The sequence below is a fragment of the Sylvia atricapilla genome, chromosome 2 (genome assembly GCF_009819655.1).
Source record: "Sylvia atricapilla isolate bSylAtr1 chromosome 2, bSylAtr1.pri, whole genome shotgun sequence".
In the NCBI taxonomy this organism is placed as follows: domain Eukaryota; kingdom Metazoa; phylum Chordata; class Aves; order Passeriformes; family Sylviidae; genus Sylvia; species Sylvia atricapilla.
In genome coordinates this window covers 71,999,291-72,024,732 of record NC_089141.1, presented here as the reverse complement: position 1 = coordinate 72,024,732, position 25,442 = coordinate 71,999,291, and the positions used below count along the sequence as shown (strand labels likewise).

At 33.1% G+C, this 25,442-nt stretch overlaps 2 long non-coding RNA genes across 2 annotated transcripts in view; one reads left to right on the top strand and one right to left on the bottom strand.

Moving 5' to 3' along the window:
• LOC136357839 (uncharacterized) overlaps positions 1 to 25,442 on the top strand; it is a 105,974-nt gene that overhangs the window by 38,616 nt on the left and 41,916 nt on the right. The gene's annotated exons all lie outside the window — the stretch shown is intronic.
• LOC136374377 (uncharacterized) lies at positions 7,735 to 9,563 on the bottom strand. The gene is made up of 2 exons (XR_010745896.1): positions 9,511 to 9,563; positions 7,735 to 7,847 (listed from the first exon to the last, which is right to left on the bottom strand). It is a non-coding gene; the product is annotated as an uncharacterized lncRNA (long non-coding RNA).

Below are 25,442 nucleotides of genomic sequence, written 5' to 3'. Positions count from 1 at the left end.
TACTGTTAGAGCAGCCACCTGGGAAATCAAAGGCTTGTAACCAGCATCTGCTTCTCTCTCAGAGACACAGGTGTAAAGGCATTTAATGTGCCTAAATTTTAATACCTTTCTATCAATCACTTAGGCACACAGAATGCAGAAGTCATAGCTGGGAGGCCTATATTATTTTAATCTGTCATGTCTAGAGCTCAAGTTCTACAGTGAGCTAAAAACAGCATAATAGAGCACCAAGTGCATCCACAGTGTTTCCCAGAGTGATTTAAAGAATCTATTAACTGGGTCAAGTAGCCTATGGAAATGAACTGATAAAGACCAGGCTGTATTTGACTTTTCTGTCCAGTTCCCAGAAAGAGTTTCAGGACAACAAGTTTGCATATCCCAGAGGGAGTCACAATACAAAATATTTCATTGGGAACAGGGTATGTCTTATAAATTTGATCTCTGCTTTTACATCTCCCAGATCATTGTTTTAGTAAAGGAACCATTACATCTGTTTTTCACAGTAAGATAGGGAATCTTAGATTGACACATTTTAAAAGGTAGCAAAGAACTCGTGAAAGACTGCCCAGGAAAGTTAAATGCCATTTGATCACAGGCACTACCATAAATCCTATTAGCAGACCCCCAAACACTTAAGATTGATTATTTGGGCTTATCACTGGACGCCCTTCTCAATTTGTTATGGTAGATTGTCTTTGAGTTAGCATCATACATTACAGGTTTTTTTTTTTTTCTTTTTAATCCCTCATAGAACATATAGTGTCTTCACTATAAAATATTTATTTAAGGGAATAATTTCAACACAATGATTCCATTTATCTCAATGAATTTGAACTAGCATTTTTTGAGAACTGTGTAAAAGGAAAGATCTGCTGAATGTGGGTAGAAGACTAGTTATGATAGTTAAAGCATGGCTGCACTCAGTGCAAATTTAAATAGATCCCACTTCAGTGCAGGAGCAATTAATCAAAATTTGCAACTTTTTATTATTACCAGTATTAATAAGGGGGCTTTCTTTCTAGACTTCATAATTTAATGGAACCTAAAATGTTTGGCTTTTAGTACTCTACAATGCTATCATGAAACAGCATGCAAAATAAATTGCGGCTATAATTTAAAAGTTATTAAAAATTGCCTGACTATAAAAATCTGTGCTGAACATTGTACACAGAAGCAAACAAAAGAATAGGTTCCAAGTAAAGGGATTGTCTGTGACTTTAATACTGTATTTGCACTCTACTCCTATTTTTCATTCGTATTATCATTCACTCCTGAATTTCTGAAAAGCTATTTCAAGTAGCTGTTCAGAAGTTTATTACAAATATGCTCTATTACAGCAAACGCTCTAGAAAAATATGAATTTTCATATTTATAAGAAGTGTGCATTTGAGAAACAAAGTTTCACAATGACTGACTAAGGATATTATTTTATATAATATTTTAATGACCTTGGAACTAAAACCACGAGTGTATCTGTGAAATGTGCTGATGAAAATACAGGGAAATTTTGAATCTTGGAGACTTAGTCTTCAAGAAATCATTTCCATAGCCGTGAACACGGAAACAATAGACATTTATAATTCAATGATACAAAAGTAAAAGACTCATAGAATCATATAATATCTCAGAGTGGAAGGGATGAGAGTGGATCATCAAACCCAGTTCCCTGCTCCTTGCAGGAGTATCTAAAATAAACCCAAACTGCCAGACCTGCTTCCAGAGGGATTCTTTCCAAGCTCTCACCCTCATTTATATGTACTACAAGGATTACACAATTTTAGGTGTAGCATTTGTCACTTCTTCTTCAATTTCATAGAGTTGATGATCAAATCTCTGTAGTCTATCCAGATCTCCAGATCTCCCTGAAAGGCTTCTACCCTTGAGGAAATCCATGGCGCCTCCTAATTTTATATTGCTGTTGAAACAAACATGCAATTCTTGCATCCAGAATATTTATAAAAAATTTAAAGAGGACTGGGCTTATAAATTAAACCTTGCAGCACTCCACTGATGACTGCCACCATCCTAACGTAAGAGACAAATGCATTAGCTGATTGCTCATCAAATTTATTATAAAATTGTATAGCTGTATGTTGGACATTAGTCCTGAAGAAAGTATGAGACACAGTATCAAAAGCTTTGCTAAAACTAAAACTAAAACTAAAACTAAAAAAAAAAAAAAAAAAATTAGAAATTCCACATTTTCTGGCTTGCCTTCAACTAGTTGAAGAATCTTATTGTAAAAGAGAATTAAGTTTGTTAAGCAGAAACAGAACCAACTTAATGGTTAACCCTTGTGAATCTGTGCTGGCTATGACCAATGACTGCAGTGTCTCCCAAGTGATTTTCAATAACTCCCAAAATAATCTTTTCCAGAATTTTACCAGAGACTGATAGGACTATCAAGAATCAGGATCTTCCTTCTTACTCATCTTGAACACTGACAAACTGTAACATGAAGGACTAATCATAACAGGAATCTCTGAGATAAGTTAGAGTGCACAATAGAATTAAGAGAGTTAAAAAACTCCCACCATGTTCTAGTGGTCAGCTTTAAGGATGATGTAAAACAAATGATAAATATCTTTTTAGGATAGGTCAAGATATGTATGTTCAACAGAATCAAAACCTTTTACTTCCATTGTAAAAGCACAGTGCCTCATTTTAGAGTATTGGTAATAGGTCATGTATAACAGAAAAACATAGTCAAATTAATAATCACAGAAACCAGTAAATATTCCTGAGGGTAGCACTGTCATTACGAGAATAATAGAAAAGTTGGGGGAATGAACTGACATTGTGAAATTCTTCAAGGACAAAAGCAAAGCCCTGCCCTTGGGATGTAAAATCCCCTGAGCAGTGATAGAAACTGGGAACTGGACAAAAGCTGAACTTCAGTCAGCAGCATGCCTAGACAGCAAAGATGGCCAGCAGAATCCTGGGACGTATTTATGGGGATACAATAAGTAGATCAAGGGAAGTGATTAGCCTCCTTTACTTGGCACTCCTCGTCTAGTTCCTCCATCCACTTAGGGGCTCATAATAAAAAAAGACATCAAAAATTAGGAAAGTTCAGCAAACGGTAGAGTTTGAGAGGAGAAGAGTTGGATTTGGAGTGCTTGTTTGGTTTTTCTTAAATTTTAATCACTTAATGAATGAGCTTGCATAACTTTTTTGACTGAAATACTAAGATAAAGTCTTATTTCTATATTCATTTGCCTTTTTCAATGATCAAAGATCTGACTTAATTTTCTCCAATTGTTTGAAAGTATTTCCTATCAGAACAACCATTAATATATTTAGGTGTGAAACCCACCCAAAAGAACCACTCGGTTATGTAAGATCTTGACCACATCTCCCCAACTCTGTCTCAACAGATGCTCAGGGAAAATAATCCAAGTACACATAATTCTTATGGCGGAAACTTACTGAAAACTCAGACAAAGCAAAGAAATTATTTCTTTCTCACAAAAAAACAAGAGAAAGAGACGTGAACTCTTGAAAGGCTTATGTCCTTATAAGGCATTTAAGGCAGGAGGCCAGAAGGTGGTAATGACCCAAGCACTAGTTGACCTTGTATGTAGAGAAGGTCAGATAGTTTGGCTTTGGCTCAACTCATCAGAGGCCTGTGGCAGATTATGTAGAGCATCTTGCTTTGAAAGCAATAAGTGGAAAATTGAAAGCAATACAAAGTAAAGTTATTTTAAAGCAATTTTGCTTGTTGCAATAGTTGCTTGAAAGCAATAAATGGAAAATTGAAACAGAAAACAATCCTACAGAGGTTAAAAGAAACATAAAACTCTAAAACTGTACCACCAAAGGCTGAGGACTGAGCCCGAGGTAGAATCATTACAGTCTGGCAGCTAGGACTTGGACACCTAGACCAGTTCACATTTCAAGTGAATGTCCTAGTCTTCTGAGTCATGCTGCTAGTCACAGTTGGATTGGATGGTGTGGGATTTTTTTTATCCAGAACAGGCATGAACACGGGAGGGTGTTTGTGTTAAATAGGACTTGCTATTCACTCCCAACAGTCATCCTCATCACTAAAAATGTGTTTAATTTTATGTCACTGTGTGATTTGGTTGTGATGTTGTTGGATGCTTGAAGACACTGGAATGACTATTAACAGTTCCATTTAGTGGTATCTGCTGCTCTGAAAGCAAACAAAAAAATATACCTCTCTAGTGTTGTATAGAACCATGAAAGAATTAATGCATAATAAAAAATTTGTTTGTCATAGGCAAAGAGCAACAAGAAAATATCCTTAAAGTCCATAATTGTCAGTCATTTTTTGAAAGCTTCAGTCCATATCAGGAGAAGATATCTACTAAAATTTTTAGCTTTTCAGATAAATATTTAATATAGTAAATAGTGCAGACACATCACCAAGTGTTTGACATAAAGATTATGCTATTGCTAAATATATAAACAAATTTTCAAGGCATATGCTTTTACCAGACATAATATGAAGTAAATATAAATGGAAAATAATACACCACTTTTTATTGATCATGTTAGATAATTTTTGTTAATTGAATGCAACCTGATTTTGACCACAGAAAACATAAATGGCTTCTTATAATTAAAATAGGAAACAGTTTGCATTTAGAGAGAAGGTATTGTCTGCCTTGTTGACTGTTTCTGGTCTTAGAATGTATGGAATTTTCTTTGCCAGGGGTAATTTTATTTACCTTCTCTTTAGCTGTAAGAAGTACAAATCCAATATAATCTCCAATAATCTCATACATAATATTTTCTGAGTTCAAATTGATGTGAACATCTCATTTTTATCAGATAACTGTGGAAAATCATCAAACATCACAACTACTCATATAGCTAGAATTTCTCAAAAAGTGTTTCTATTCTGTATTAAGCTGACTCTAACTCTCCAGTGGGAGCTCTGTTACTGACTTGTATAGATCTGAAACCAACTACATGGAGGGAAATATAGGTAGCTGAAATGCTCTAGTAATGGATAATACAATAAGAAATAACAAAAAAATTTAGAACTTAATCCCTGTCTATTCTATAGAACTCCAGTAAGTTACTCACTGGTGAGTTTTTGTTCATTCTCTGAGATATAGTCAAAGGTTTGTTTTTTTTTTTAAGAAATTGATTCACAGCTACCAAAAATTTGTCATTTTGCAGCTAGACAAGGTATCATAATACCATGAACATAGAAACCAATTCCATTCTCAGCAGTTTAAATTATTTCATTCTTCCTTCTCTTTTGTATGTAAACTAACCATTTCTATGCATAGAATGAAACACTGGATTATTAATATTAAACTTAAAATGATGTGGAGAAAAGAATGCCCTAGTTTTTGAATAGGTGTTATTAGCATTGTATCATATATTCCTCTAATTTTTTATTGTAAAAACATTCTGCCAGCATTTGGTGCACTTCTCAAACTGAAGCTGTGAAAGTCAGGTAAAAAGTAGGCATGTTAATTTCCCCATGCTCTCTTCAGCACATTATTGAAGTTGCATTAAAAAGAAATTCCACTTTTTTGTGCCTAGTGGGTCCTCAATTAACCGTTTACCTCCAAACCATGATTTGGTTGACATCAACTGCATTCGCATTAGCATGTTAGCTCATTTCAGAAATACATTTTTTAAATTAATCTCCTATCCTACTATGCTGTGATCCACAGAGCAAAGCTGAAAAAATATCTCTCTTATAAAACTGAATAGAAGACACATTACAGGACTGTAAATTAGAAGCACTTCTACCTATACAGCCTACTGCCTTACTGGAGGTAGTCCTAAAGCAGTTCTTTGCCTCCTCTCCTGAAGGCAGATGATGTGGGTGTTGGATACCCAACTCTAATCTACTTCTACTGAGAAATATTGTTTGATAATGTAAAAATAGCTTTTCCTTTGACTGTCAGAGGAGACAGTAAAAGCATCAGAATGTCTAATTTATACTTCCTATACATGAATGTTGGGAAGGTTAATTCCTTAAAACAGGTATTCTAGTACTGAAGGCTGATCATGACTGTTGATCCAGAGAGAAAAATTGGCTCTACAGCCTAAAAGCTGCCTTTGTATTTGAGGGATGCACTTGTTCATAACCTAGTGTGTAAGAGATATGAGGAGCAGACACACTTTTTCATTTAGAGTAGAGTAGAAGGCAAAACATTTCGGAAACTATACAAATACCAGAATTACAGTGACAACAAGCAACACCATTCCTTACAGAAGTTTATCCAGAGTTTTCCTGCCTTTTGGTAATGTCTCGCCCCATACCTTGAGGTTTGTAGCTACTGGCCTTGTCACATGTTCTGAAAGGCAAGTCCATGAGTTTTCAATGATGGAAACATCAGCAGAAAGGCTCAGATTAAAACCCTTGCCTGTTCATCCAATTCTTTCTTTTTCTAGAGAATTTCTAATAAATGTCCTGTAATATTTGTGTGTGAGAGTTTGGCATATACAACAACTGAACTAGTCTAAAGAAACATTACATCATTTTAGGCAAAACAGAAAGTAAATAACAAATTAAGAGAACCTTGGGAATTTCAATCATATAAAGGAAAAGAGAAATTGCAATTTCCTTCAAGATCTAGTAATCAATGACTTCAACACTTAAAGTTAAAAAACTGTTTCAATTTTTTCCACGTATGCATCTGCAGCCAGACAACAGATATTAACAGATTTTCCTCTGATTATATATTATGGAAAATATCATGTCAAAAAATGTTGTTTTTTCTCTTCTCAAGGGAACTGTGAAGTGGAGGGAAACCAGGCAGTTTAGTTTCTGCCTTCTTCCACTTAACAAATAAATATATTGGTAGAGTCTCCTTTTGCTTTTTGGCAGTCGAGATCCATATTGCGAGTTACAGAGTTGTGCTGCTTTGAAAGTAAACCAGTGGGAGGAATTAACCACACACAAATACTTTGTAAGAGATTTCAAGTCAGAGTTACAATTTAATAGGAAAATTACAAAAACAGCAATAGTACAGAAGCACTGGCTTAAACCAACAAAATCAAGGTACAACCTGACACCTGCTGGTTGCAGTCCCATTGGAGTGATGCTTGTGATCTTGTTGAAAGTGGGGATCCTATGGAAAAGCCCGGTTCTTCTCTGGATATCCAGAGTTAGTGGTCATATTCACGTGGTACCTCCACCAGAGCAGGGAGCTTCACAATGGAATTATATAATCCTATGAGTTATATGATATTTTTGAAGTCTCTGATGGTCACAGCTGCCTATTTATTCAGTTCATGATGGCCCATTTGCCCCTCAGGATGGATGTAACTGTGTTTGTGCTCCTCTGGGAGAAATTATCACGGCTGGGTCTTTGTGCAAGTGAGAAAACATTGCCTTGCAGGATCTGGGTGTGCAATGAGTGGCTCTCTCAATGACCCACCATTAACGCTTCACCAGGAATAATGTAGATGAGTGCAGAATACATAGTTTGGTTACACATATATTGGCACTCTTTCTCATGTAATCATGACAAGAGTATAGAATTTGTTTTCTGGAAACAAACAGTTCTTAAACTCTTCTCTTATATATGTTTTTGCTTTTGAAACGATATTGAAATTACCGGAATGCAGAAAATAATATTTGTAAAATGTATGATGAAGATAGGTTTTTTAATGGTTGTACCATAAATTTACTGAAAATTCTACTAAAATAATTAAACCACACCCTAGTTCATTGAAGAGTGTGGTAGAAGTACAGTTAGATTCCTGTAAAAAGAAAAATAAACCAGATCTTATTAATACTTTTTTTGTCTGTGTGTTTCGTTTATTGCAGTTCCTAAAAGCTGAGAATTTTCTTTTTTTCTGGTGTTTAAAGTGCAGAGAGTTTAGCATCAACATTGTTTTGAAGAAATGCACTGTGAAAATAGGAAAAAATATTTAAATGTCTTTCATAAGTCACTTCTATTATTCACATGTAAGAAAATAAAATAATGAAAGAAAAAAAATAATGTTTCATTAAAACCCTAGCATATAATCATAGTTTGGAAATTATTGGATTGGAATAGATTGGAAAAAACCCTTAAGACCATTGAGTTCAATTATGAACATCCCACTGACACAAATCACATTTGCGAATGCCACATCTATACTTCTTTTAAATACTGCCTGGCATGGTGACTCAACCACTTCTCTGAGCAGCCTGTTCCAGTGCTTTGGAACCTTTGCGGTGAAGAAATTTTTTTCCTGATATTAAATCTAAACCTCCCTTGGTGTAACATGAGTCCATTTCCTCCTGTTCTGTTGTTTGCTACTTGGCAGAAGATGCCAACTCACACCTTGCTACAACTTCATTTCAGATGTTTGTAGAGGGTGATAAGGTCCCCCCGAGCCTCCTTTTCTTTGTGTTAAACAACCCCAGTTACCTCAGTAGCTCCTCATAAAGTTTGTTCTCTAGTATCTTCACTGATTTCATTGCCTTTCTCTGGACACACTCCAACACCTCAATGTCTTTCCCATAGTGAAGAGCCCAGAACTGTACTCAGCTCTCACCAGTGCCAAGTACAGGGAGCAATCACTGCCCTGGTCCTATTGGGCACACTGTTCCTGCTACATCAGAAGCTGCATTTTGTATATGCTAAACAAGTGGCCTCTCCTAAGTATTTAATATCATATTAATTTTTAATAATTCACTAATAAATATAAAAATCACTAATAAATAGTGATTTATTTAATAAATATTTTATAATAAATTAAATAAATATATAATATTATATTAATATATAGATAATATATAAAATATAATATTTATAATACATTAATAAATATATTTATATGTATAGAAATATAATATTATATTTATATAGATGACATTTATATAATAAATATAATTCACTAATAAATATAAAAATAAATATAAATAAATATCTCAGTAAAGAAATATCAGTAGAAAAACTCTTTGATCTACAGATAATTATTCCCATTTATTATTGCAACTTTCTGTAGGAAGAGTCATAGGATGGGAACAGAAAGGCATTAAATTGTCATTAGGGGAACTGGTAAAGAAAAGAAGAAACAAATAAAAAAACAAAAAACCCAGTACAATTCTTTTTGTAAGGGCATTCTTCTGCATGCTATTTTTCCAGGAGAGAAAGGAAAGAGAATTTCTGCATATGAAAAGCTTTATCCAGATAACAACCTAATATTGGATTTTGGGTGTTTTCCAACTAGATATTGTTGTGGGTTTGTTTGGCTCTTTCCTCAAGTTTATGAAAAACCTAATAACACACTTGTGATTAAAAAAAAAAAAGACTATCCAACTTAATAGCAAAAAATATAACAAAAGTGCCAAACAGCAGTACCAGAACAACTGCTCTGTTGTAGTGACCTACAAAGTAGTCCCTCCTGGTTTGAATTTTTAAGTATAAAATAGTGTGCATACATATATATATGTATATGTATATGTATACATGTGAATATACATATCATATATAGAAGTCATGTAAATCTATATAAATATAAAATATAGCTATAAGTAACAATTAGTAACAGCTAAGAGATGTGAATATGTTGAAGGGTTACCTTCATTTAGAATAGAGCCTCTGAAGCTATTTCTATACCATGTTTACAACCTGTAAATAAAAACCGATGTAAAGGATTGAAGGAGCAACCTTGTAACAGAAAGGGAATGTGAATCTTAGTTAATAGAAGAAAAGTCAAGTGAGAAATGCTTTGGTTAACCTTGATTCTCTTCCTGATTACAGAAGATAATAACTTGACCTGTGAATGGGCAGGAGGAAAAGGCCAATGCCCACATTTCTTTTTGCAGCAACTGACTGAAAGCTAGGAAAGAAGAAAGGATAAACTGATTGTTTGCCTTTTTTTCTTCATAGTATTTGAAGTGTTTTTTGAAAGCAAGTGCTAACTGTACTGCTGTTGTACCTTACCTAGAGAGTAAATTGAATGGTGACTGAATTATAATCCTAAAATATGACGCTTCTGAATGATTGCTAGTTTGAAAGTCAGAGTAGAACCCTTCCTTGTCAACAAGCAATATGGTGCCTGCTTGTTTGTTTTTCCTTCTCATCTTCACATCCACTTCAGACATATTCATATTTTTCATAGTATATAGCTCTGGGTTTTGCAAAGATTTGATGGCTGTGAGATGATGGAACAGTTAAACAAATGCATACTTCATAAAGAGGTAATCTGAGGTACATTTCCTCTAACTTAATGTGCCTCACAGAAACTAGGAGTTGGATTAATATTGCTTGTTCATGCTTGAAGCACAGAAAATTGCTCAAAGGCAGATGGAGGTAAAGCAAAAAAATTCTAAAAATAAAAATTCCAGTGGAAATAAGGATTTTCACAGTCCAATTTTGTTTCTTCTAAGATTCAAGTCTCAAGACACTGAAGCAAATAATTCACATGAAGGAAATTCAAAAAGTCTGTAGTATTTAATTTTCTAGACAAAACCCCCTAAGAAAACACAGAAATATGGAATCAAGGATTGTATAATTATAAAATTTGTCTTCATTTGCAACTAATGCAATACCTGAAAATTTTGAATAGAATAGAGACATAAAAAATGGCTTTATAATACCAATTACCTACATTCCAGTTGGTTATTTTTCATAATTTTATGATTTAACATGTCTATGAGAAAACAATATCTATGATTTTCAGAGCTATGAAACACACTTGTGTTTGTGGCATTTTTCAGTATAACAAGGAATACTCTGTGGACACTTGAAGTGAATAGAATTCTGTAATCTGTAATATTTTGTCTTCCAACTAGTAAAAAAATTTCATCTCCAGCTACTGGAATCACACCACCAGTAGTGTTTATTCTCCTGTCCCCATTAAATCAGGAGATCACAGCAACTTTTAGTACACTGAGCAACACATGTATTTGTTATACATTTTTCTGAAGTTAAATAGCATCAAATAGTGTTTCAATGGCATATAATAGTGTATAAATAGCATAAATCTTGTATACTGATTATTTATCCCTGAATTTTTAAATGCTATCCTGCATTGATTTTCTACAATTTTTTTATTCTATCCTTGTAGTATAAGGAAGGAAATAATCTAGTTTAATATTAGGTGTCAAAAGGCTGAATATTTAAATATGAAATGGTCACCTCAGATGGCCTTAACACAAAAACAGTTCCAAAGGGTAACTTATCTAACCTTGGTTCCTATTTTAGAGTGAACAACAATTATCCTATGAAACGTCTTTCAAGTAATTGTTAAGCAATTAGAACACAAATTTTAAAGTAATGTTTTATTTTTTAGATATCTTAAGATTGATTATCCTATGCCTTTTGAGACTAGCAGTTAGATGTCAGCAGTTTTTCTGAAAGATATGTAAACAGTGAAGTATCTGTTCTCAAATCTAAAATAAAACAAATTTCTATACTTGTATTCAGAGCTTCACCTTATTTTGCATTTTTTTTCATATTTATGGTTGGTACATATATGTGAGAAAGACATACATACATATATATAGTGAGAAAACATATTTAGCCTCCATCACTCATTGTTAGAAACCACAATCTGCAGATTCTGAAATTTCACCAGGTACTTTCAAGGGGGACTAAGCACAGGACATACTGAGCACAACCAATTTGAAGTGCAGTGGTATAACATTGGTAGTCAAAACAGGTAAACAGCAGATGAGCCAGTGACATAGCTTTTTCCTTTTTTAACATTTTCCCTGCTCCTATCAAACGCTTACCATTGTGTTCAGGCATGAGGTAATAGAGGAATTTCTCCCTTTTACCTACTCATGAAACCAAGTCAAGGTGTTTTGCATTGACAGGAAGATTACAAAGGATGAGAATGAATCATTAATTTAAAAAAAAAGTTAAGAAAAATGGAAAAGGCATTAAAAACTAATCATTGAGACAATTGATAAGACATAGCAGTCTTGTTACATTTTAATTGGGGAAAAATGAGGCAAAGGAAAACAACATAAATCATAACATTCTAAACTTTGATTACCTAGAGAGAAGAATGACTTAGGAATAACCTTATTTTAACATCTAAATATCACTATGGACATTAGTTTGTACATTCCCCATTATTTGTCACCAATGGGGAATTATTTGGGTCAGATATAAGAAATATCTGGATGTTTAAATCAGAAAGACTAAAAAAAATTTGCCTTCTTCAACATCTTAAAACTAGACCTAAAAATTATTAATATCCAGAGGCAGCTCTTCCCTTGGGAATAGTAAGATTTGCTCCCAGCAGAATTTACCATCCTTTGATTTAAGCAATACAACCTCCAGCCCCTTTCTGGGACTTGTTTTCTTCTCATGCTGAGTATGAACAGGATTTGTGGCATCACCAAGCCCAGCTCCAAAACAAACTAGGATGGGAAATGTTTAACTCTTTTGTAGAATCAGGTACAATAAGTAGCTGCATTTGAAGACCTCAGGAGGAACAGCAAGTACAGTTTGGGTGTGTAAATCTCTTAACCATAATCATCTGTTTGAAAATCTCTACAAAGTTTTAAATTCCAACTCAGATTGCAGATATTCTAAAAATGACATATTTGTAAAGTCAGAAGAACTTGCACTGTGCATGTGATAATTACCTTGCTAGCATGAGGGTGAATTAAGAAAATACTGACTCTCACATAATTTTTTTTCTAGTAAGTATGAATATAGATGGCAGAAAAAAGGGTAATTAGAATAATATTTGACTAGTAATTTCAGAACAACTCCATCACCAATCACACTCTAAAATCAGCATGAAAAAAATAAAAACCAATATTAAATTTTACGTTCCATTTTTGTAATTCCAGATTTTAAAAGATTGAAGATAATTTGGAGATTATTTTCTGTAAAGGAGTGATAAAATTATAAATGTTTTAAACATTTTTTAATAAGTGATTATTTATGTCAATGATAAAATATTTTCTGAGGATATCATGGACTTATTTCTTCACCACTCTGGTAAGTAAGAACTAAACATTGACTTTCAAAATGTGTCTTCTTAAGCTTTCAACCCAATGAAGTCTAATTCTGGTTCTATCATTGGCTGGTTTTGTTCTTCAGCACTGTGCACAGCTCTACTGAACTTGCATCCCATTTTTCCTCTTCAGATTTTATGATTTCTAAGAAGACATGACCTCATTCTGAAGCTTTTCATTTGATCAGTCATTTTATGTGCACTCTTTCTTCTCGTTTTAAACTTTCTCTTTTTTACAAAGACTGTAACTATAGAGCCTTGCTTTAGTCAAGCTTGCAAATGGGTACTACAGATAACGGCAGGCAGATTGCATACAGGAGGATGGCATCAGCCTTACCTCTTTAGGAAAATGGGATGAAAGTAGCTATTTTAATCCTCTATAGAATATCTCCCAGTAGATAGAAGACTGTTTAAACTCTAACTTAAATGCACATTTGCATGCACTCAAATTTACCCTATTTTGGTGTTGCAAAAATGCACATTTAAAACAAAAAATAGAAAGAAAGAACCACCAAACCAAATAAGTAGAAGCTTCAGATGACTCTCATTTTTGGTTCTGATATATATTCTAATTATTTCTGCTACTGTCCCTTAAAGTTACCTCATGCGCATATATATATATAGTTTATATCTTCATGTCATTTAGTCAGATTTCAGAAACATGGCAAATTAAAATGCAGAATCTGAGCATCCATCTTAAGAGATTTCAGCTAAAATTCTCTGATATCAGAATTTCTTTTATTTGCCTACAGTTTTAGGCCTTGAAATGTTATCTATGGATGACAGAGATTTTATTTTAGGAATTGTCTACCAGTTTAAAAGACGTGATAGACTTTGAATTCTATAAACAATGAATTTGCAAGCCATACCAGCTCAATCAGTTTTCTGACAATTGGTGGTGGTAGGATTCTGAAAATCTTACATATGATGTAACATGAAAAGTGCATGTAGAAAATACTGTAAGAAAAAAACCAAAGAACTATTTTGAAAAAAAAATGAACAATATAGTTTTTTTAAATCCTTCCAATATGTTAATAACACAGGATACTGGAAACAATATGTAGCATGAGAGAAGGCAATTTTTCCAACTAAATTTGCACATCCTTATGAGAAACATGACAGATGTCTGTTCAACAATTTTTCTTTCAAATTTCATGTGGAAGAAAGCAAAAATTTGCCAAGCTTTAAGATAGTTTTTCTTAAGTTGGCCTTTTGTTGTCTTAAAACAAGATAGGGTTTTGTGACACTGAGGGCAGCACAGCCCACAGGATAGTTTCACCAGAGAGAGGTTTTTAAATCTTATTTAAGAGATGTTTTTAAAATGTCGGCAAAGAGAAGACAAACACCTACTCTTTTCTAAGCCTATGTCTACTGGTCTTCCAACATACAGTACTGCAAAAAAATGTGCAGTTTTCTTACTTACTTTAGTGAAGAGACTGCTGAACAGTGCTTATCTTAGTCTAAATGGTCAGTTTAATATTTCCTTTTCTTCAGTTTGGAAGCACAACAGAGAGATGGAAAGAAACCCTTTCATTTCCACAGCAGGGAAGCATCCTTTTGTTCCTGAGAAGTACTGAAGTTCTGTGTGAATTTATGTGAGGGATGGGTACAGCTTTTAGAACATTGCATTCTGTAGCAATGGAGGAAGGTGCAGGATCAAATAACAAGTGAAGAACCTTAATAATTCTCATGGTCCAAATGAGAACTGGGGCTTATATCTGTCCCTTCGAAATGTAAGACAGACACTTTGCTTTGGCAAAGCTCCATAGCTTGTTTTATCTCTAAGATCTTGTTCACAAATCACAGTTGATTTCACAATCAAAGATTAAGTTAGCCATGCTGTCATCAATATGTGACTATGCTTTAAAAGAATAAAACACAGGAGCAGAAGAGAATTGATCTGCATGATCTTTAAAGTCTTCACTTTTTCAGATGCACTTCTATTTTTATTTGATAAATATATGGTTATGTATGTTTGTGGACCTTCCTGAGTCATGTTTTCAAAAAGATTTGCAAATTTTATATTAAAAAATCAATGACATTTATACAATTCTGAGGGTACCTGAATTATGCTGAATGGATGATGGGGTGCTTCCACTCTGCAGAGGTGCCAAGTACCAATGCTTTTAACTGTTGGGTATTTGCAGGGGGGAAGGTCTCAGTGCAAAATGCTTGGGGAACTTCCAGAACTCTAAACTCCTCCAGCAGTATAAAGTCTATCATGGCATAATGCTTCCCTGAAATGATCCCAAGGCTACTTCATTTGTGTCGTCAATATCTTAAATCAGGGATCTTCTTTGAAGTCATGTGTCCTATGACTTCTTTTCTATTGCCTTTGTCTTTTCAAGCTATGCAAGAAATAAAAATTTCTTCTTCTCCAGACACCATATACATATACATATACCTGTCTTTGGCTCCTGTGCTGTCTGCATGAAATTTACCTACTTTTAAAATATATTTTTGATAAAATCCACAATAAACAAATAAACAAACACTCCAGTTGATTCTACTTGAAATAACTTATAATATCTACCTCAATAGATTTTAACTACTTAACTTCAATCTACCCCAATAGATTTTAACTTGAAATAACTTACTATAATATAGTACATTCTTTTGATTGGTCTCAGAAGTATTGGAAAATATTGGTAAGACTTGTAATTACTACCATAAGAAACACAATAGAACAGCATATGAGTAATTGAAACTGAGATTATTAAGCAGTATTATAAGTATCTGTTTCTGTCTCTTTAATATTTGTTCTATGTATAAGAATAAATTTGATTTTGGTGTTGTGGGGTTTTTTCCTACCCCTGTAACAATATCTCTTTTTACAATATACTGACTGTTAAGATTTTGTAACTCCTAATTATATGAACCACAAAAACAACATTAAAAAATCAACTGTCTTTCTCTGAACTTGGAGAAAATGTTTATTAATGAAATAATTCTGTAAAATACAAGTTAACTTGCTTATTTAAGGGAATTACTAGCACAGTATCTCCTGGTTGCCTCTGAGGAAAGTTGCACACCCAATTTATTATTTTATTTTGTTCCTGGAATGTGTTCTGGCAGTGACATTCAATGTGAAAACAGAAGTCCCCTATTTATTAATTTCTTTTTCCACTCCCAGACTATTTAGAATACAAATTATGCAAAATAGCATAATGGCAATTAATAAAAAAATTCTGCTTGGAGGAAACAGAAACATCTACCTGCACATTGTTTTGTTTGCAGCTTTCCTATCTCCATAGGGAAATTATAACAGCTAAATCACAGCACACAAGCATAAATTAATCTATGAAGTGTGTTCACAACGTTGCTTTTCACATGCTTTAAAGTGATGTGAAAAGTGGTACAAGCGGCCATTTGAAGGCAACACGGGAACAATTTTACTTTAATGATATGTGTTCTTTAAAATGGTTGTGTCACACAGTTCTGTCTTTACAAGATGTTGCTCAATCTATGTGTTTATGAAACAGTCCTTACACAAGGAAACAAGAAGGTTTACTTTTGCAGGGCTTCACTATTTGACATGATTGATTTATCTTATTTAAAAGAGAGAAAAAAACCCATACAAAGTCTGAAGGCTGAGATTTTTGTTGTGCTTGGGAGTCTAAGAGATGAAGGAAAACAAAAGTGCTAAAAATGTTTTGCATTTACCTAGGGATTTTTTTAACTGCATAGAGGAAATATATTTATCTTTTAAAATACTAGTCTTTTAAAGCAGTACTTGTACAGCAAGTGATACCATTTTCAGTGGGTTTTTGAGGTTGTAGTTTTTTTCCCTCAGAATGTATTAAGTTCTTATGCAGATATGAAGCATTAAGACATTGTCATTTAACACAAAAAGGAGTGGTTTACAAAAATGGTTCTCAGGAGTGTTCAAAATCTTTACTTCAGCAAGACTGCCTATTCCACAGAGCAAGAAAATCATACATCTCATTGTATTATTTCTAGCTTTATGAGTCTATATGGTAAACATCTATGTTTTGAGTTAAATCTCTAAGAACTTCTTACAGGGAAGGAAAAACATTTTTTCTGAATCATGATATTCATCAAGTGTGAAATAGAGGCAAATAATATAATGCTAGAGGAAAAGAATACTACTGCACTGTTTCTTCATGTTCTCTAGAAATTGCAGTAGTAAATTATGTCCATCATTATAAGCTTTTAATAACACTTTAAAAATTAATTCAGAGAAAGTAGGAATATAATACTGGAAATATAATATAATATACTGAACCTATATTACTGATTGTTGGAACATTCTGCACAAAACTGAAGTTTATTGACCTCACTCAATAATGCCTTCCAAAGACTCTGGAATGGACTCCAAGGCTTTTATTCGTGTGAACACACTCCTTAGTATAAGCTCCATGACTAGCTCTGGGAATAAACACTAGAGCTCAGGACCACTTTACTTTTAACCTTAAGACTAAATGGTCAGAGCACAGAGACAGTGACTTTCTGCTTTTCTTTAAATAACTTATTTTCATTCTTCTTGTACTTAGTTTTTAATTATTACCTGGTTTAGCTCATCATCATGCTGGACTTGTGAATGGTATTCAAGAGGAACTAAATCCTTCTCGTCAATTGTGTAGGAAATTAAACTTGGCTGGTACTGCAAATTCTAGTCAGTTCAATGTTGACCATACGTGCAACAAGGACAATATGTGCAAAAACTTCTTTTCTGACAGAAGAAACATTACTTGTGGTTCTTCTCTTTCTCATCTGGGAAATAAAGAGAATAGTGTCTTTTACTGGTGCTGGTAAGAAAAAATATATTAAGAAATGTTGAATAAGAGTTCTTATGTCCTGTCTAGTCAGGTTTGGAGGCTTGGCATGGGATTATTGTTGATGGTTGATCAAGAAGCCATCTGGTTAGTCAGACTCTTATTAGTGCATACAAAGAGACTTCTGGAATTTTAAACTGCATGCATTTAATTATGTATGCTGTGTGCTCAAATAAACACTGAGTCATGAATAAATACTTAAAAAAAATAATGTTTCATTTTCTTGGTATTTTTCAGTAGACTCTTTGAACATGTTATTGAGATGCCTTTTTTTAACTAAATGTAAAATTTTGCTCTTCCTATGAATTGCTTGCAAAATATGTGTAGTTCTTAGCCTCAGAAAATCTGATATTTTAAGATCTATTTTCAAGGTTTCAGTTTCAAGTAAGACATTTGCAGAAGCTAGCTCCTTACTATTTCATTGCAACAACACAGCTGGGATGACACTTCCTCATTTTAGGTGTTCATGTGACCATCTGTATAGGCTTATTATGAACTAGTCTATTAATTATCAGTATTTTTCCCTATTAGACCGTTGCTTTAGCTAATAGAAAAGATGTTGGATTTACCTTATAAGTAGGTTTTCAGTACTTTTGTTTTGTATCCTTTGCTTAGCCTGTGTTGTTCTACCTCTGTTCTGAACAGCCAAATACTCATGTTGTCACAGAACTTGTGTGGTGGCCATCATCATATCGACGTTTTTTAAAAGGTTTAAGAATATTGATAACCTCATATGCCTAACAGACCCTGCAAGAGGAGACATTCTGAGTAGTTTTATAGAGATACTGAGAAAGTGAAATGAGCAGTTTCACACAAGAACATATAGGCAGATAGTCATAGTAATTTTGTTTCATGAAAGATTTTCACATTGGACTTCTCCCTAAACTTTTCTCTCTTTAATTTCATTGCTTTCCTAAAGCAAAACCATAAATAGTTGAATGGTCTGTGGAAAATTATATATCCACCTCCTCATTTACACCAAGAAATCAATGTCTCTATAGCTCCTCAGACCACATACTTATGAGAAGCTATGAACATTGCAGGCAGGATTTCAGTGATTCTATGAGGTGGCCTACCAAGTTACCTTTAATATTTTCTGCACTTCCATGAGGGCAAAATATTTATTTTTCAAAAGACTTCCCTGCGAGCTATGTGTAATCTTTAATGTAAAATTAATATTGGAATCAGGTTACCATAAAAATGGGGATGTAGAATTATTTAAATATATGTTCCATATTTTCAATAAAAGCAGACTCTACAAATGCACTGTTCTGACACATAATTATACATGAAGAGTGTACTCTTTTAGTTGCTCGTCATTTAGGAGGAATCCTTTGGTTTTATGTCTATCTGTAAATTTAACTCAATACCAACAGTGGCAGAATTTCTGGAAGAATGAACAACTTATATGGTGTCAGAAGGTCTTCATTACTTTATTGAAATTATCAGATAGTGTGCAGAGGGGCCCTAATCAGCATTTTTCCAAATGTAGGTAATACAGATCTTTCTGAAAAAAAAATCTCAAAACATTCTCAGAAACTTTTCACTTTCTCTGAAGACATCACGTCCTTCTTTCAAAGTCAATTTGCAAGCAGTCAGGACATATGTATGAGTCACTTGCCAAATTTCACTTTTAAAAATCAAAACCACTTAGTGCTAAGCAGCAAAAGTGTTAAAAATCAGCATATTTCTTACAGATTTAAAATAGAACTAACTTACTCAAGCAATTTCAGGAAAGAAAAATGCCTAATGAATTTCCTGCAAGGACATTGACTGAAAAAAGAATTAGGTATTGAAATACTCATCTTGGTTTACTGGAGTTTGGTTCAAATATTGCCATTTTAATTCTTGTTCTTTATCTGTAAAAATGCAGGATTGTTTTGCCATGTTATCTTCAACACTGACTAAAATAATATTTTACCCGTTTAACAGAATAAAAATGTATGACAATGCAGACAAAATAAAGTTATCTGTCATTGCATTCAGGAACAAACTGTTTAATTATTTCAAGAGGAAAGTCATGGAACCTGAAGGTATCTTGTAACAGTTGGATACATGTAGTTTCATGTTGTCACTACACAGTAAATCCTGATTAGAGACCATAAGGTACTTGATTAATGACAAATGATAGTAAAAATATGTTTTGCTGTCCATTGGGTCCAAAACTTTGAACTGTGTGTCATTACTTGGGTATATGTGGTACAGCTGTATTTAATGATCTGGAATCTATCTTAATTCTTAGTTGCCTTGAAAGGGAAGAATGTCGTATTATAGTCCCATAAAAATTCTTACAAAAGGAAAAGTAAGTAATGTCAGTTCCCTAATGTTATTCTGCACAGTTCAGATTTTTGTTTGATAATGTGGTTTATGTTCAGCTATTAATATCCTTCTAGAAAGAGAAAGACTGTTTAGAAACACTGATTACAGAATAGCAGTTGAGAAAATGGATAGAGATCAAGAGTATTTGTGATAAAATTTCTAATAATGGATGGAAATGGGATAAATATTATACCGGGATTTATGCTTTATATAATTTTTTAAAGCTGAGTAGGTAAAATGAAGGGTTGCTGAATGCATCTCTATGTACTGACAGCTCCTATTACACATGTAATGAGGTCGCTAAGGCCTTTTTTATGACAACTGCAAACAAATGCGAAGTAACTCTAAAAAAACATGTGAGTAAAAACACAATGTGCAAGGGCCTGTAAAAATCACATATCTGCTTCAATATGGTTTGCTTTGAATGCCATTACCCTCACACTTTCAGTACTTGACTGCTACCTCGCCCTGATGATTTGCTGCTTACTCAGCAATATGTCCATTCCATGAGATTTACCAAGCAAACTACCTTCATAATAGAAATTTGTCTCATAATACAAATTCTTTTCAAAATTTATTTGAAAGTCTTCACAGTTCCATTGACATTTTTCTGGCAATACTTTTTTGTATTATTTTAAAGGAAGTACAGGAAACTCTTTCCATTTGCACTTTGAGTTCCTAGAATATTTTTGTTTTCCAGAATATAATAAAGACATAATATATAATATTGTATATATATAAAATACGTATTTCATATATATATATACAAAATATAATAAAGTTATAATATAAAAAAAAACCAAATTGATTCTCAGAATTGCATCAAGAATCAATTTAGTATTATTCTGGTTCTATTTAATTGTTAGGTAGTCATTCAGCATATTAATATAAGTGGTTCATCCTGGGAACAGAACTGCTCCCTACTAATTTAATTTACATAAGTACAGAGATCACATATATGAAGGAAATACTGCATGCACTGAAATTACATTTATGTTTAAAAAGAATGCATATGGTGAAAAGATCTTAATTTACTACAGCTGAGGGGGAACTGAAAACATTTTGTACTCAAAACACATCTTGAATTTTCCTTAAAATTTTCAGGGCTACTGTGATGAAGTTACACATTTTCTATGTGTACCAAGTGTTTATTTAGAGCATAACTGAACTGAGTCAATTCAAGGCCATTAGATGCCTAAGTCTCCCATCTGTTGTTCAGCTGCCTCCCCAAGACCTCACCAGACTCTTATTAGTTTTGTTTCATAACTGTTAGATCACTGAATATCTCAGACACTGCAGGGTACCTCGGGTATCACTGGGCTTTTTACTGTTTTACTGGATGCTCCATTTGTTTTCACTTTTGAAAACAGTCAGATAAGGGATTCGAGATATTTTTAGAATAAAAATTATTTTTAAAAGTATATTAATAATTGAAGGCTTTGATATGAACATTTGTGAGTTAATGCACGGATTTTGTCCAAGATTATTAGATATAAGGTGAAGAGCTGAAATACAAGAAAAAGTACTAGAATCCAAGCAGTGTTTGACATTATATATTTAATATTATAAAAAAATTAAATGAAAGTACATTAAAAATGTCACATTCACACATAAAAGCATGCTTCTTTTTTAAATATAGAAGATGAGAGACTGCGCTTTTTTTACTATTGCTTACAGCCTTACAAGGCTCACATATAGTGAGTTCTATACTCTTAAGATAACATTCAAAATGATTGACAGAAACATTTTCACATAATTGCCTGTGTTAATGGCAAAATTTCTGTTCATTAGGAAGTAAATTGCACATTGGAATGATGTTTCCCTTATCTGTGTGATTTGATATATGGGTATCTAGGAAATTCAGGAGTCTGGTGTGACATTCATCAACGATGGAAAAAAGTGAAAAAAGCCATACTAGGTTTTGCTTTACACCATTGAGGTGGAAAATGTGTCAGTAATCACGCTTACTGAAAGAGAATAGGCCAGTTTTATAAAAAAAAGGCTAAAGTCTGGGTTCATTTAAAATAAATTTGAAAACAAAACTGTGCTTTGCAGCTTTCCTTCAACTCTTAATAAAGTCAAAGGAGCGACCAATGTAAGATGACTTTGGGTATGTTTATCTCTTTCCATTGAGTTCAATGTAAATCTTGATCAATCATTGTCTAATTGATAAATAACTTGAATTCCTGAATTCATGTGAAGGAATCCTAGGGTTTATGTCTGTAACTTAATTTTAGTGTTAATTTTTCTGGGGTTTTTTGTTTGTTTGTTTGTTTGTTTGTTTGTTTTAAAGACATTTTCTGTTTCAGTGCTGAAAGATACAATGGGTGACAAGGAAAATAATGCCCAGCTTTTAAAATTTCTTTGCTCAAAAGCCTCTCTGGGATTAATTTTCCTCATTCCTGTTTATCTGCATAAAGAATATTATTAGTGGCATTAAGGATCTTTGAAAAAAAAAAAAAGGAAAATAACTATGTAAATGCAGTGTATATGATACAAATATGATTATATCAGATTGTTTTCCAGACATTTGTGAGGAATTCTGTATATATTTAGTGTACAGAGGATGACAAACACACAGTATGTGCTACTGTTTAATTTATAAGACAGAAATGACAGCAAAAGAAGAAAAAAGAGCAAAAATTTGCTATTTTTTTTCTTGAGCTTGCCATCCTCAATTCCATTCACTGTCCCTGTTTCTAGTCCTAAAGATAGAATGAAATATTTGTTTCTAATTTTTCCCACTCTCCAATGCGAATAATATAGGTTTATATATGTTCTTTATCTAGAGATTGCTTCCATGTCTCTCAGCTCCGTTTATTGCTGGCATGACGCTGAAGTCGCTGGTTTGTAAAATGAAACATTGTATGATATCCCTGACAAACTTGTTTGCTTTTCTCTCCATTTGTCAGCAGTACTGAGAGAGCATTGATTATATTCCTAGTAGTTGAAAGATATCTCCCAAAATGTTTGTCAGCTTCTCTCTGTGTTCCTGAGTTCCTCCAGAACCAGCCTCATGATCTGCCTATGCATGTCCGTTCTGGATAGTATCTTCTATGCTTTTTTATAAATAACTACAAAATCCTTAAAGATTACAGAAACTGCATTGCGTTTGTTAGTGAAACTGAAGTGTTATGTATTATAGAGTTCAAAACGATGCATTTTCATTTTCCACATAAAGTAGCATATAGCTAGCATCAAATTGAATCTATTAAAGCTTAGTATACATAATAATTAAGCTAATGCATATTTCACATCTAGTGCCTTATAGGCAACAACATTAGCCATCTACTCTGCTTGAACTTTCATTAAATGTGTTTCAGGACATCATTATATGTCTTTCAGTAATAACTGTGCACAGCCATACTCCATCTGGAAATGGGAGACAGCAGTAAAACTTCTGTGCTATAACACTTTCAAATGATGTGATGAGATGTTAATTTTATGGTTAAACAGCAGTGAAGCAAATTCCTATGGGAATGCTTTTCAAAAAGAGGCATTATTTTCAGCAAGCCTTCCAACTGTAAACATCTCTAACTCTTTACAGAGTTATTCTACTGTTTTCTAAAATGTCTTCTGGTAAAGAACCCTATACTAATCCTCTATAGTAGTGAATTTAGGATTTGGGACCATTAGTGTATATCATTATACTCTGCTACCTAATAACTAGCTGAATTTTGAGAGAAATCTTGTTCTGATCTCTTCTAGTACTATTTTTTTTTCCACAGGAGTGTCAGGAGACATGGAAAAATATACTTGAAGATAAGACAGACGTTTTTTTCCTAGCACTGCTGATTTCTTGTTTTAGATTAAAAAAAAAAAAAAAAAAAAAAAAAACCCACCAAAAAACCTTATATGAATTTAAATGGACCAGAGCATAAAATAGGTCTACTTAATAAAAAATCTCAGTGGGTATTCTTGTTACTAAAGACTTTAGAAATTCATTATATTAACCATTGTGAAGTCAGATAGTTAAAAGCCTCAAGAGACCCAACGACAGGATCCCATTATCACTGAGAGGAATGTAGTAGATAGATTTAAGCAATAGTATTTTTATACACTACTATTAGCAGCAGTCATGTATCTTATCTTGCCAGTCAAAGTATTTCAACAGAAATTGAGCTGTCTCACCTTTTCTGGCTACTTTTGAGTGGTGAAGTCATAGCACCAAATGGTGAGAATTCTCTCCATATGTTCCATAAAAGAAAAGAGAAAATAAAATCCTATATCCCATGTTACTTGGTTTAAGGGGAGATGAGACCAAATAACTAATTTCCTCTAGTCCCCGTTATATTAGTTATATTAGTGACATAAAAATGCTTCTCTCTTTAAAGACCTTAATCGTTTTACAGTCTACAGATGTTATTTATGACAGTTGTATATACATCTTATGAACTGTGTGAGTGTATCCATATGTTGTCTATATATGTATATATAAGAAATCATCTCAATTTCTTGAAATGCTAAAGTATCGAGAAGCCTAAAAATTTATAAGAGATACAGCACCTATAACATTATTTCAACTTTAAAAATTACTCTATCAAAACAAGCATATATATTTCTGTGGTGAGACTACATATTTCTTTGTGCTAAACTTCTTTCTCTTTTTAATTTACTTTAAAATCGATTTACTTTTTAATTTACTTTACAAACTACATATTTGTTTTGTACCTAAAACAGCGAATTCTATTTTTTTTTTTATTGTGAACCATGTACATTTGTTGAAAAAGTTTTTTTTGTACTTACATAAAATTAAAAATTCTCATTAGTTCATTTTCATAACTGGCTGCAGTATCCTAGAGATTCCTGACAAGGCAGCAACACAAAAATATAATGTAAAAGGAATATTCAAGATAGCTTTTAAAAATTTTTGAGATGTTTAATTTATTATATTAGATTTAATAAAACAAAAAAAAAGAATTTTTTTAAAAGTCAATCAAAGATTTTGAGAATAAATGTAATATTAAAAATCAAGTCATTACCGTAAGTTGTTTGAGGCAAAAATATATATTTAGAACTTTTAAATTTCCACATAAAATTTCCCAAAATAGGAAAATACACCAAAATAAGTCATAGCAAATACTGCAGATGAAGCAAAGTAAATTCCCCTGTACCATCAAGAGCTCTATGTTCGGCCTTCTAAAACTGTGAGAATTCACACAGAATATATGCCAACCATCAATCTCTTGCAAAGCTTGAACTCAGATTCGCTTTCCTTGAAGTATGTTTTTAGAGACAACCCACTGGTTAGAGGCTTGTCAGAGTATGAAAATAAACACCTGCTCAATACTCTTCATTGCCTTACAGAATTCATGTGCTGAAGAGTGTCCTAAACATAGAATGCATTGTAAGCAAACATTAAAGTAATAATAATGGAATGGCATAATTTAATCTTCTTAAATTCATTACACTAAGAAG